Source organism: Schistocerca cancellata, chromosome 6, assembly GCF_023864275.1.
Source record: "Schistocerca cancellata isolate TAMUIC-IGC-003103 chromosome 6, iqSchCanc2.1, whole genome shotgun sequence".
Lineage (NCBI taxonomy): Eukaryota > Metazoa > Arthropoda > Insecta > Orthoptera > Acrididae > Schistocerca > Schistocerca cancellata.
In genome coordinates, this window is record NC_064631.1 from 138,987,471 (window position 1) to 139,001,472 (window position 14,002).

General features: G+C 46.9%; 1 non-coding gene across 1 annotated transcript; it reads left to right on the forward strand.

Moving 5' to 3' along the window:
* The first annotated feature begins 12,892 nt into the window (after positions 1–12,892).
* On the forward strand, positions 12,893–12,967 carry Trnas-uga (transfer RNA serine (anticodon UGA)). Its single transcript has one exon. It is a non-coding gene; the product is annotated as a tRNA-Ser (tRNA).
* Positions 12,968–14,002: the final 1,035 nt, after the last annotated feature.

Below are 14,002 nucleotides of genomic sequence, written 5' to 3' on the forward strand. Positions count from 1 at the left end.
CGCAGGCATTACTGGATGCCCTTGGACAGCTCATCCAGGGTCAACGTGCAATGTAAAACGATGCGGCAGCCGCCGCTCCACCGCTAATGCAGCCACAACAAGCAGTTGCACCGACCTTCAGACCTTTTGATGCTGCACTGGAAAGCTGGACGGAGTGGTCACGCCAATTTTGATTTCATCTCGCCGCCTACAGAATTCAAGGTAACGAGCGGCAGCCTTTTCTTTTGTTGTCCGTCGGTGTGCAAACCTACCATGTGATAGTCAAATTATTTCCCCGACGCGACGTAGCTACTCTGTCCTACGACGAAATTTTGTCTGAATTAGATGCATATTTCAAACAATCAGTCAATGTAGTTGCGAAACGGTATACCTTCTTTCGTACAAAACGTACAGCAGGTCAGACTAATCGGGAGTGGGTTGCAACCTTGCAAGGCCGTACTAGGGATTGTGCTTTTGAGTGTCAATGTGGACTCCCATATTCAGATAATATGGTACGTGATGCAATTGCACAGAACATTTCTGATGTTCGTATAAGGGAACAGACTTGGAAACTAGTCAGTCCCTCCCTTCAACAAGTGCTAGACATATTGGATCGGCAGGACACACTTGACTTTGCTCAGGAATCATTTGAAACTTCGCCAGCCGTGTGTCAGGTTAACCAGCCCGACAGGCGAGCTGCACGGAGCAGCAAACAGCCCTCGCGCCTGGCCGCGCCGCTGCCGCCAGGCTCTCAGCGATGTGTGCCATGCCAGCAAGCAAATGCAGTGCTCAAATCATGCCAGCAGTGCGCTACTAAACGTTCGAGTGAGAATTGCCCATCACGCCAAGCTTTTGCTTTTACTGTAATAAAAAAGGACATGTTCAGAGTGTTTGCCAGAAAAAGCTGAGATCAGAAACTCAAAACAATTCCAGGCCCTTTGCTTCGCGCCGGAATCGGAATCGAACCAAGGTTACTCAGGCTCGCAAAACTTCGCCCATGGAAATTCATGTCGTTCATTCCACTTCGCCCAGTGCCACTCTCTCCAACAGTGACTGTGTTCATCCCACAAACAGTGTGCGTCGACATCGCCATAACTCCCGTCAAGTCGCAAGTGATTTTGTACCAGTGTCAGTTCATGTTGCAAGAGACAGTCACTCTTGTCGTCAGCAGGATAATCAACTTTTTGTAGATTAGTACATTAATGGCAAAGTGATACCATTCCAGATCGATACCGGAGCTGCAGTTTCACTGATAAATCAAGACGCATACAAACTTCTGTGCACATCTCCGTTGCGTGCCGCAAATGTTAACTAGCTGTTCAGGTCAAGAGATCCCTGTGTTGGAACAGTGCAGCCTTCTTGCAACATACAAAGGACAAACAAAACTTTTATCATTTTACGTGCTTCGTTCTTCTTCTTCAGTGAACTTGTTTGGTTTCGATTTATTTCAGTTGTTTATCTTGTCTATAGTAAATCAGGTCCTGTCAGGGAACCAGACTGTGCCTTCAGACAGTGTTTCTCGTCTCGCAACGGAAATTTTCAGAGCAGGCAATGTTCCCCATGCATTGCGTGATGAGATTACAAAAACATTACACGATTTGGAATCACAAGGTGTAATTGAAAGTGTGCAGGCTTCTCTCTGGGCATCACCCTTAGTAATTTTGCTAAAACCTTCAGGAAAATTGAGACTTTGTGTGGACTTCAAGGCAACAGTGAATCCACAACTAGTGATTGCAACTTTTCCTTTACCCCGCCCAGAAGATCTTTTTGACAAACTGTGCCCTGGCAAATATTTTTCGAAGTTGGACCTAGCAGATGCGTACTTGCAAATACCGGTGGATGAAGAATCCCAGTGCGTGTTGGTGGTTAACACGCATCTTGGTTTGTATAAATTCAAATGACTGCCATTCGGGTGTGCATACACCCCTGCATAGTTTAGGCAATATCTACTAACTGTTTGTGCGTCGGTCCCTGCTACAGCAATCTATCTGGACGATATTGTGATCTCTGCAAGACGGAAGAACAACATTTAGCCAATCTCAGAACATTATTTCAGGTTTTGCGACAAAATGGTCTTCGCTTACGGAAGGACAAATGGTGTTTTTTGCTCGTGACTAGCCATACCTGGGCCATGTACTCAATGCCCAAGGCATACATCCCAGTCCCACGCACCTCCATGCCATACAAGACTTGCCTTCGCCGCATAATTTGAAGCAGCTACAGAGTGTGCTGTGAAAAATCAACTATTATCACAGATTGTGCCGCAAGCCTTTTCCATTTCAGCTCCGCTTCATCGCTTACGCCGTAAAGGTGTTCCGTTCGTCTGAACGACGGAATGCGAACGCGCCTTTCGCCGGTTGAAATCGGCGTTTCTTTCCAATACTTGCCTTACGCCATTCGATCCCCAGAAGCCCCTTTTGTTGATGGTGGATCCATCGGATTTCGGAATCGGTGCTGTGCTTGCGCACAAAGATGGCTCGCACTATCGCCCTATTGCCTTTGCGTCCAAATTGCTCTCGTCTGCGCAAAGAAACTACTCAGATCGAGAAAGAAGTATGGGCTCTCGTATTTGCTGTTACAAAGTGTCACGACTTCTTGTATGGCCGTCACTTTACCATAATCACAGACCACAAACGTTTGACATCGCTTTTTCATCCGAACAAGCCTGTACCTCCACGTACAGCGCAGAAATTCATTCGCTGGTCTATTTTCCTCTCGCAGTACCGCTACAATATCTTGTACCGGTCCACTGCTAAGCACGGAAACGCCGATGCGTTGCCCCGTTTGCCTGTTGCTGAGGATAGGGCATTCGATTCCTCCGAACTTGCTTGCATGTTCATTGATTCGGAAACCGATGACGTGGTCGAAGCGTTTTAGATTGATTTTCGTCGTGTAGCTGCAGCCACAACTGCCGACCCTGTCCTTCCTACCGTTATGCGTTTTGTTGCTACGCAATGGCCCTTGTCAAAGTCACGGATCGGGGACCCGTTGGTTCGCCGATTTTTTGCTCACAAGGAGAGACTTTTTGTTCGACGTGGTGTTTTGCTTTTGCGTTCTGGTAATGATCAGTCCAGGGTCGCGGTCCAACGTTCGTTACAGTCCTCTGTCTTAAAGCTTCTCCACCAAGGACACTGGGGTATAGTGAGAACGAAACAACTTGCTCGTCAGCACTGTACTTGCTTCGGAATCGATGCCGTGATTACGAATATGTGCTCTTCTTGCATGGCGTGTGCCGAACAGAAATCAGCACCACCGCGGAAATTCTTTGCATGGCCAAAAGCCACTTTCCCTTGGCAATGTTTACACATCGATTTTGCTGGTCCATTCTGGAATGCTGGATGGTTGGTTGTGATAGATTCAATCAGTAATTTTCCTTTTGTGTTCCGGCTGTCTTCCATGACATCATCTGCCACCATCCAAGCGTTATCTGCTATCTTTTGCATTGAAGGTCTTCCACAGACAATTGTTTCCGACAATGGCCCACAATTCATGTCCGCAGAATTTCAGTCATTCTGCAAGGCCAATGGTATTCCGCGCCACCGTCAAACGGAGCCGCTGAACGATTGGTCGGGACTTTCAAGTCACAGATGTTGAAGTCGCATTCTCGGGAGGACGCGTTATTGCTCTTTTTGTCCTCGTATCGCTCTCAGCCCCGAGGTGGTCGTTCGCCGGCTGAGTTGCTCCACGGGCGCCATCATCGAACCTTGATGTCTTTGCTACATCCGCCGCATCAGGTTCCTGTGCAGCGGCAGACACCTGCTTTTGCCCCAGGCGACGTTGTCTACTACCGCCATTATCGAGGTTCACGGCGTTGGCTCGAAGGGCGCATTCTTCGCTGCTTCGGACGCGCTATGTATCTGGTTTTGCGGGCCTCTGATGAGGTGCGCCAGCATCTCAATCAGCTGCGCCTCTGTCGTCGCACGGGCTCTGCCACTCAGTCGTCTGCTTTTAGCGACGATGCTGTCCGGTCAGCGCCCCAGGGACCCATCTACTGGCTCGCCTCAGCCCCAGGCGTTACCGACGCTGCCTTCCATTTTGCCCCATGAAGACGCGCCGCCGCCGCCGCCTGTTCTCCCGCCGGCGACGCCCGCAGTGGACGCGTCGCTGCAGCCGTCGAGCGCCTCCCTGGGTCACGCGCCGCCGATCGCTTCCCGTGACCAGTTGTCCTCCGACATGGAACCCTGACCACATGTCGTCTTCGCCCATCGGGTGCCCCGGCCCGATGGAGGTCGAACCTTCGGCCCTTCCTGTTGGCCCTTCCTGTCTCTCTACGGGCGCATACACCGCGTGTTGGCGTGCACCCTGGCGTACGGTTTCAGGCGTTCCCTAGCTCCCCGCGGTCCGAATGGCATGGTGCGGGTGGCACAGCCTCGCCTGTTGTAAGGCTCCCCACCTCGTCGCATACGTCAGCATGGGGTCCTCCCCACAGCGGGCGGAGGCCTTATACCACAACCGTAGGCCGATTTGCGGGGGAGGAATGTGGTTTCACCGCCAGACACCATACATGCTAGGTGGTAGCCTTTAAATCGGCAGCGGTCCGTTAGTATACGTCGGACCCGTTGTAAGTAGGCTGTTTATGTTTTCTTTATGTAAGTAGGCTGTTTATGTTTTCTTATTGGCAACGTTACGTAGCGCTCTTTATGAAAATCACTGGCTGTGCTGTGTGCAGTCTGTGGCTAGTTTGCGTTGTTGTCTGCCATTGTAGTGTTGGGCAGCGGCAGCTGGATGTGAACAGCGCGTAGCGTTGCGCAGTTGGAGAGGAGCCGCCAGCAGTGGTGGATGTGGGAAATGAGATGGCGGATTTTTGAGTACAGAATGGATATTATGAACTCCTATGTATATTATGCTTTTTCAACACTATTAAGGTAAATACATTGTTTGTTCTCTATTAAAATCTTTCATTTGCTAACTATGCCTATCAGTAGTTAGTGCCTTCCGAAGTTTGAATCTTTTATTTAGCTGGCAGTAGTGGCGCTCGCTGTATTGCAGTAGTTCGAGTAACTAAGATTTTTGTGAGGTAAGTGATTTGTGAAAGGTATAGGTTAATGTTAGTCAGGGCCATTCTTTTGTAGGGATTTTTGAAAGTCAGATTGCGTTGCGCTAAAAAATATTGTGTGTCAGTTTAATCCCAGTCAAGTGTATAATTGTTCTAAGGGGACGTTTCACCGTGTGTCGCCACTATCAGCGATTGCAGACCGAGCGCCGCCACACGGCAGGTCTAGTCTAGAGAGACTCCCTATCACTCGCCCAGTTGTACAGCCGACTTTGCTAGCGATAGTTTACTGTCTACATACGCTCTCATTTGCATAGACGACAGTTTAGCATAGCCTTCAGCTACGTCATTTGCTACGACCTAGCAAGGCGCCATATTCAGTTACTATTGATATTGATATTGTGAATGATGTACCTTCAAGAGCGACGTTCATCATTAATGGATTAAAGTTAAGTATCAAACTAATTACGTCCGCTTTCTGAATTCTAATTCCTTGTCATGATCCAGACGTCACGTCAGTATAGTCCTTCCCTCCTCACACCAGCCTGCGTGAGCTAAAACGCGTGCATTTCTGCCTCCACTAGTAACACGGTGTTGGCTCTTCTGCCAACACAACATACTTCTCATTATTTTTTTCTCCATAAGTAGGAGTACTTTTTCTTATAGACCAACTGTCAGCGAGCGTGGAGCTTCTAGTTTTTTAAATTTAAAACCAGGACGCAGAAACTTGCAAGGTACAATTTTTGTGTTAATTTGTAGCTGGTCGTGCGTAGAAAATAAGTACTTCTACAAACTGAAAGGGTATGTAAATAATTATTGTATCTAAATATTGATATGGTAATCTGTTTTTTTTCCTAACGTTCGATAACTATTCTACATGTAATGAATTAGCTCATATTTGTATAAATTTTGTTCGTTACTACGAAATAATCCATTTTCTGAAGGTCATAATGCATATTTACTCATTTACATTTTGGTCTTCGATAATGAAATTCTGAAATAATTGTTATTTCTACAGTTTACTGCAATGCATGAAATATTAACTGATGAGCAATTATAAGATGTTTTTAATGACAACAATGCAGAATTAACTGATTGCGAAGATGCCTAATTCTCGTTTCTGAAAGTCGATTGTGCTGCTGAGCTTGATGAAACTGATTGGTAAACCACAAGAACGTTAAGATGCCGTGCCAGTAGCTAGGAGAAGATTATGTTCTTGTACAGTTAATTAGTCTGACTGTGCTCATGCAGATGATGTAGAAAATGTGAAAAAAAAGCCAAGAAGAGCTGTTGATAAGTGCGCATCAGCTTTGCTCCGTCGTCCGAATAGCAGAGAGAGTGCTGTGCCGGACGGGAACTAAAGGGAGCCGCGCGGGATTAGCCGAGCGTCTGGGGCGCTGCAGTCATGGACTGTGCGGCTGGTCCCGGCGGAGGTTCGAGTCCTCCCACGAGCATGGGTGTGTGTGTTTGTCCTTAGGATAATTTAGGTTAAGTAGTGTGTAAGCTTAGCCGGCCGAAGTGGCCGTGCGGTTCTAGGCTCTGCAGTCTGGAACCGCGAGACCGCTACGGTCGCAGGTTCGAATCCTGCCTCGGGCATGGATGTGTGTGATGTCCTTAGGTTAGTTAGGTTTAACTAGTTCTAAGTTCTAGGGGACTAATGACCTCAGAAGTTGAGTCCCATAGTGCTCAGAACCATTTTTGTGTAAGCTTAGGGACTGATGACCTTAGCAGTTAAGTCCCATAAGATTTCACACACATTTGAACATTTTTTTCAACCTAGAGGGAGAGCGCGCTGCGCGAGGAAAAAGATTTTAGGCGATGCAGGTGGGCATGCAATTGGCGTGACGACGTGAAGAGGAGAGGTGGAAGCCGTAGACTGTGCTAGAGTCAGAAACACGTGCTGTCTACACGTCCTATTTTTCCGATCTATTTTTCCGGGAAGTGTTTGCATTTCGTCCCGTTTGCGATGTGCTAGGATTACCCAAAGCGAGAAGGCGGATGCTTGGGCAGAAATGACCGGAGCCAGCTGTGGGAAACGACCATAGGGAGAGTTGCTTCGTAACCGTTTCATGCTTTGAGTAATACCATTTCAACTACTTGTGTACGAACTGGTGCTCGCCGGTTGAATTAGTTGTCTATCAATTACCTTCTTCGGAGCGTTTTTTCAGAACGTTGGAAACTTGCTCTGCTTCTGTGTGTGAACCAATGAACTTGTCTTATTTTGTTGCAGAAACCTGCGGGACAAGGTGATGTGTAAGATTAGTTTTTGACTTGACTGTAGCGGTGTACTAGCTGGCGTATCATATTTTTACTGAACACGCATTCATGCCGCTAATTACTCTGCCGATGGCAGAATGTTTATCTAACGGCCGTTCATTATTACCAAGGCTTGGCGTGGCTGATGGTAAACTATAAGTTATGTGTGCTTGTTGTAATAAGGCAATGCATCCTGCCTAAGAATCAAAAATTGTGATTTTGAATCATTCTTTGTAAATGCTGTAGATAAAATAAAAGGAAAGAAAACTGTAAAAAGATGAAAAACGAAAATTGTAAGATGTACGACCTGTTTTAAACATCAGGTAACAAGTCTATAATTTGGCAATAAATAAATAAATAAATAAAATAAATAAGAATCAAAAATGGTTCAAATGGCTCTGAGCACTATGGGACTTAACTTCTGAGGTCATCAGTCCCATAGAACTTAGAACTACTTAAACCTAACTAGCCTAAGGACATCACACACATCCATGCCCGAGGCAGGATTCGAACCTGCAACCGTAGCGGTCGCGCGGTTCCAGACTGAAGCGCCTAGAACCGCTCGGCCACACAGGCCGGCACTAAGATTCCTCGGCACGTGAATTATATAGTTACTGCAATGACTATTTCCTAAAAATTAGTTGTTCAGTACTGAATCATTCACTAACTAATTTATTATCACTGTTTAAAAAAAATATTTCGTTATTTCATTTTGTTAATTTTTAGTAGGCTGGCGCCCTTCGTCTGAACATATGTTAAAAATGTTGCTACCACAAAACGGGCTAGAGTTACATATCAGACTCCCCTAACTACTGGTTAAGGCTTACGTGCACTATTATCTTGGGTAGATATTACTCTTTGCTATTTGCATTGGTTAATTTACGGGAAATAGCAATATTCCTATGGACTTAAGGTTACTGTTTCCTTTAAAAACAAGTTTTTTTTTCAGTTTTTAATAAAGTATGGCTATCGCCCTTAGCTTGAGTAGCTATTTAAATATTTTTCTAGAGCCTGATGCTTTCTTTTAGTACCAATAAATCTGGTTGCTATTTCTTATTTAAACCTCCCTGATTAACTGCGATGGACTAGGTCCGTGATGTTATTGATTGGAAGTAACTGCTTTAAAAATTGCGTTTTAAATTTGTTAATTTATGTGAGTAAGCGCTCTTAACTGACTTTCAATTGTTAAATTTAGTGGGCTAGTGCTCTTAACTCGAGTACCCATTTGCATATTCCTAGCGCATCATGGCGTTTATGTTTATTGACTGTTCGGTCTGATTCGTTGCGGTAAACTATGTCTGCCATTTAATTGATTAATGATTAATGTTTAAAAACTATCTGTTGGTTGCTAAATTATGTGGGTCGGTACCTACAGCCCTCGTCTCAGATACTGCTCGATGCTACACAAAACAGTTTGCTGTCAAATTTAATTTATTGAGCGCAGGATACCACCGCAGTGTTAATGGTGATCAGAAAGCCTACATAAAGCTCTCTGATCTAAGAAATATAATGCCTACATTTGAGTCATTTACCGAGCTCCACCAGCATTGTTCTTGAACAATTATTGTTACTTAAAAGGGCCGGCCGCAGTGGCCATGCGGTTCTAGGCGCTACAGTCTGGAACCGCGCGACCGCTACGGTCGCAGGTTCGAATCCTTCCTCGGGCATGGATGTGTGTGATGTCCTTAGGTTGTTAGGTTTAAGTAGTTCTAAGTTCTAGGGGACTGATGACTAAAGAAGTTAAGTCCCACAGTGCTCAGAGCCATTTGAACCATTTTATTTACTTAAATGGGTTGTTTCCTAAAATATATTGTTCATGTGTACTACCATTGTATGTGTTATAATAATTTTTGGTTGTTTTGGGTAAAAATAAGTATTATTACGATTTTCTCAGGATACCAGTTGTTGCATACCTATGATGTTTGTTATAGATTGTGATAGAAAAAATTTGGAAATGTAATTGTTCAGTGCGTTCCATCATAGGTCCTTGTGTCCAAGCAAACCCGCTCGGAAAGTAAAAGTATCATAACTATTTCCCACTACCCTTTCAGCTGAGTTTCAACCAATTTCAGAAGTTAGGTTTTAAAATATTGGCCAACTACCAAAATTTGTTGATGCAAGGAATGCCTGAAAATACAGGAAACCTGGCTAGAATCCCTAGATATGTGGCTGGTATGTGAAATGTATATACGTATTGTGAAAAAAAATTCTTTGACGCTATTATCATAAAAAGTACCGTAAAGATTTATTTACTACCAGTAGCCATATTATTACTTACCAGAAATTATTGTATGATAATTATTTCCTTGCATTTGTGAAGTTGCCAGGGCATCAACAAAAAACCTGTATTGGAAATCACATATTTACATTAAAAATCCTACATAAGCATCTGGTAAGTCGTCATCGAATTCACTGGTTCAACAATGCGATGTCGCAGACATTAAAGACTGTCTGGCATAGGGGAGATAAAAACACAGTCTTTTACGTAACGCCACAGATAAAAGACACACGGTGTGACGTTTGGAGACCTAAAAGGCCATCGGCTTCTGCTCCTCCTCCTCCTCCAGTCCAACGTCCTGGAATGGTGTCATTCAGGTATCGTCAGACGTGCTTAGAGAATTTAAAAATTCATTTTTGAGCGTATGCAACTGTTTAGTATTTTGTTCAATGAATTAAGCGTTGTACTGGTGTTAGTGGACATCTTCTGTAAGTCACTATACTGTAAGTTGCAAGATGATATTTTTCACACTGACAAGAAAAACGTAAACTAAAATGGCATATGCTACATCGAATGAATGCAATTTTCCCACATTTTCTAAGGAAATAAAAAGCTCATTGACATTCTGAAAAATTTCTCTATCTTCTGACGATTTTGACGCTGACGGTGAGTACGTAACATTTTCGTAAATATCGGTGTCGAAAATTGGCGACGTACGAGTGAATGCATTTTAATAGCATCTTCACCAGAAGCTATTTCTCGTTCGTTGTCAGTCAGGTACGTGCAAGTTTGAAGGCGCTTCACGCAGTTTTTAACTTGCCTATAGAAATAATCTCCTATAATAATAAAGCTAATAAAGCCGGCCGGGTGGCCGAGCGGTTCTAGGCGCTTCAGTCCGGAACCGCGCGACTGCTACGGTCGCAGGTTCGAATCCTGCCTCGGGCATGGATGTGTGTGATGTCCTTAGGATAGTTAGGTTTAAGTAGTTCTAAGTATTAGGGGACTGATGACCGCAGATGTTGAGTCCCATCATGCTCAGAGCCATTTTGTAATAATAAAAACTAATAAACTGCCAAATAACACTAGAAATTCAGTAAAGATTCATTAAAATACAGGTGTATTTCAATCATACCACCTTTAAAACTGTAATAACATGATTAGTGTTTAAAAAATGTAATCGATCCAGCGATGCACAGGTGACGGAGCTTGAAGGCTAGCTACATGACCGCTGCCATCTCGTGCTCTGGACGCGACGCTAGGGTACATCACTGATGGGTGAAATTTCTGTTGCAATTTTATCGAACTCGGCTAACCAGTATGCCTTACCACAGCACGCCCGGTTGGCCGTGCGGTCTAACGCACGGATTTCCGGGCGGGAAGGACCGCCTGGTCCCCGGCACGAATCCGTCCGGCGGATTTGAGTCGAGGTCCGGTGAACCGGCCAGTCTGTGGATGTTTTTTAGGCGTTTTTCCATCTGCCTCGGCGAATGCTGGTTCCCCTTATTCCGCCTCAGTTACACTATGTCGGCGATTGCTGCGCAAACAAGTTCTCCACGTACGCGTACACCACCATTAATCTACCACGCAAACATAGGGGTTACACTCGTCTGGTGTGAGACGTTCCCTGGGGGGTCCACCGGGGGCCGAACCGCACAATAACCCCGGGTTCGGTGTGGGGCGGTGGAGGGGTGAAGTGGACTGCGGTAGTGTCGTGGGGTTGTGGACCACTGCGGCTGCGGCGGGGACGGAGCCTCTCCGTCGTTTCTAGGTCCCCGGTTAACATACAATACAATGCCTTACCACTTCCTCATTATGTTGTCCTAATAGACTACTAAAAGTGCGGAAAGTCTGAAGTAAATCCGTGATCCGAACATTGTGGCCTTCCGTGGTCGGTGGGGTAGAGACGAGTACCACAGGATGCTCACAGCGATTTTACTGGAGTAGTTTCATCAAGCAACGGAGTACAGTCACAGTAGTTGCGTCTCACAGGGAGTCTGGCCAGACACGAGGGCGCCGTCCCCGTGCCAAGACGGGCCTGGAATCCATTGCGGACCCCCGGGCCGCTTATCACGGCTGCGGGTTACAGGTGGCCCGTTAGTCGGCGGCGGACAAGGCGGCGGTGTGGGCGGGTGGGGGCGGCGGGGGTGGCGGCGCTGACCTGCGGCCTCTTGACTGCCGGTCCAGGCCGCCCATTAAACCAGACAAGGGTGATTTTACGGGCATATTTCCCTAAGCCCTGTCGCTGCAGACTTCCAAATTGGACCTGGCGAGCGCTGTATAGCGCACAGTGGCTCTCAGCGAGTATCTACAGCGTAACAACTGCGCGGCTCGCCAAGTGGGTCCACTCGCCGGCGGCGGCAGTCATTACTGGGTCGCCAGAGGGCAGGCCAGGGCGGTCCGGAGCGCCCGCGAGCCACCGCAGCGGCTCCGCGCGCCGGACGCGAACGGCGAACGCTTTAATGAGGGCCGGAGAAAAGGCTTGGGCCATCGGCTGGCTCCCCGGGACGGCCTCCTACTACACACTGTAGCAGTACGTTCTGTCCAATAGGGCGCCGCACAGTTTGCGTATGCGGCTCTACAGCACAAGACGTGGCAGTGTGATACACGTGGCGCTTTGTAAAAACTGAAGGGAGCTTCCGTCTAATGGAAGACACTACTTATTTGGTTTTAACAATACGTGTTTTAGCACTTTGTATGTTAACTTCAACGGGAATTTGATTATCATTCTGTCTCAAAAGCTGCTGATAACATCTTAGCCCCCCGGAGTGGCCGAGCGGTTCCAGGCGCTACAGTCTGGACCGCGCGACCGCTGCGGTCGCAGGTTCGAATCCTACCTCGGGCATGGATGTGTGTGATGTCCCTAGGTACGTTAGCTTTAAGTAGTTCTAAGTCCTAGGGGACTCATGACCTCAGCAGTTAAGTTCCATAGTGCTCAGAGCCATTTTTTAACATCTTATGGAACCCACACATATTATGAAAACGGATGTTTCTAGAATGAAGTTTTCGCTCTACAGCGGAGTGTGCGCTGATATGAAAATTCCTGGCGGATTAAAACTGTCTGCCAGACCGATACTCGAACTCGGGACCTTTGCCTTTCGCGGGCAAGTGCTCTACCAACAAAGCTGTGAGGACGGGGCGTGAGTCGTGCTTGGGTAGCTCAGTTGGTAGAGTACTTGCCCGCGAAAGGCACAGGTCCCGAGTTCGGGTCTCGGTCCGGCACACAGTTTTAATCCGCCAGGAAGTTTCACATCAGCGCACACTCCGCTGTAGAGTGAAAACTTCACCGTAGAAACATCCCCCAGGCTGTGGCTAACCCATGTCTTCGCAATATCCTTTCTTCCAGGAGTGCTAGTTCTGCAAGGTTCACAGGAGAGCTTCTGTGAAGTTTGGAAGGTAGGAGACGAGGTACTGGCGGAATTAAAGCTGTGAGGACGGGTCGTGAGTCGTGCTTGGGTAGCTCAGTTGGTAGAGCACTTGCCCGTGAAAGGCAAAGGTCCCGAGTTCGAGTCTCGGTCCGGCACAAAGTTTTAATCCTCCAGGAAGTTTTATGAAAACGGATGTACGCACGTATACATAAATGTACGTATGTACAGAACTGTTCAAAAAGAAGTAACAGATTTTAGACATTTGTTGCTTCCATACCACACACATCAAAAAAAGGTTATATCACCTCGGTTCCTAGAACTCCTGAAGATAGACGTTGACTGTGGATATGGCAGACACAGTCCTTTTGACTGTTCAGAGGTGTCACTAAACCAACCCAAAGATGTAAACTACCATGCATAAGCAGCGCCTACTAGATGGAGGAGTCCGACAGCCAATCAATTCCAGTCATTCCACCAGGAAGGACGAAAACGGCTCGTGTTGTCTGTAGTTCAACCATGCCTAGATGTTCAATACCGCGGTTCGATCGCGTCCGCATTGTTTCTTTGTGCCAGGAAGGACTCTGAACAAGGGAAGTGTCCAGGCATCTCGGAGTGAACCAAAGCGATGATGTTCGGACATGGAGGAGATACTGAGTGACAGGGACTGTCGATGACATGCCTCGTTCAGGCCGCCGAAGAGCTGCTACTGCAGTGGATGACCGCTACCTATGGATAATGTCTCGGAGGAACCCTGACAGCAACGCCACCATGTTTTCGTGCAACCACAGGACGTCGTGTTACGACTCAAACTGTGCGCAGTAGGCTGCATGATGCGAAACTTCGCTCCCGACATCTATGGCGAGGTCCATCTTTGCAACCATGACACCACGCAGCACGGTACAGATGGGCCCATTAACATGCCGAATAGAATGTTCAGGATTGGCGTCATGTTTTCTTCACGGATGGTGTCGCATATGCTTTCAACCAGACAATCGTCGGAGACGTGTTTGGAGGCATTCCGGTCAGGCTAACGCCTTAGACACACTGTCCACCGAGTGCAGCAGCAAGGTGGAGGTTTTGAGGTGACATTATGGGGGGGGGGGGGGGGGGCGAAAATCCGCGTCCTCATTGTGCAGATCTGATGAATGACTTTCTTCAGCATAATGACATCGCTCGAGTAGAGTGGCCAGC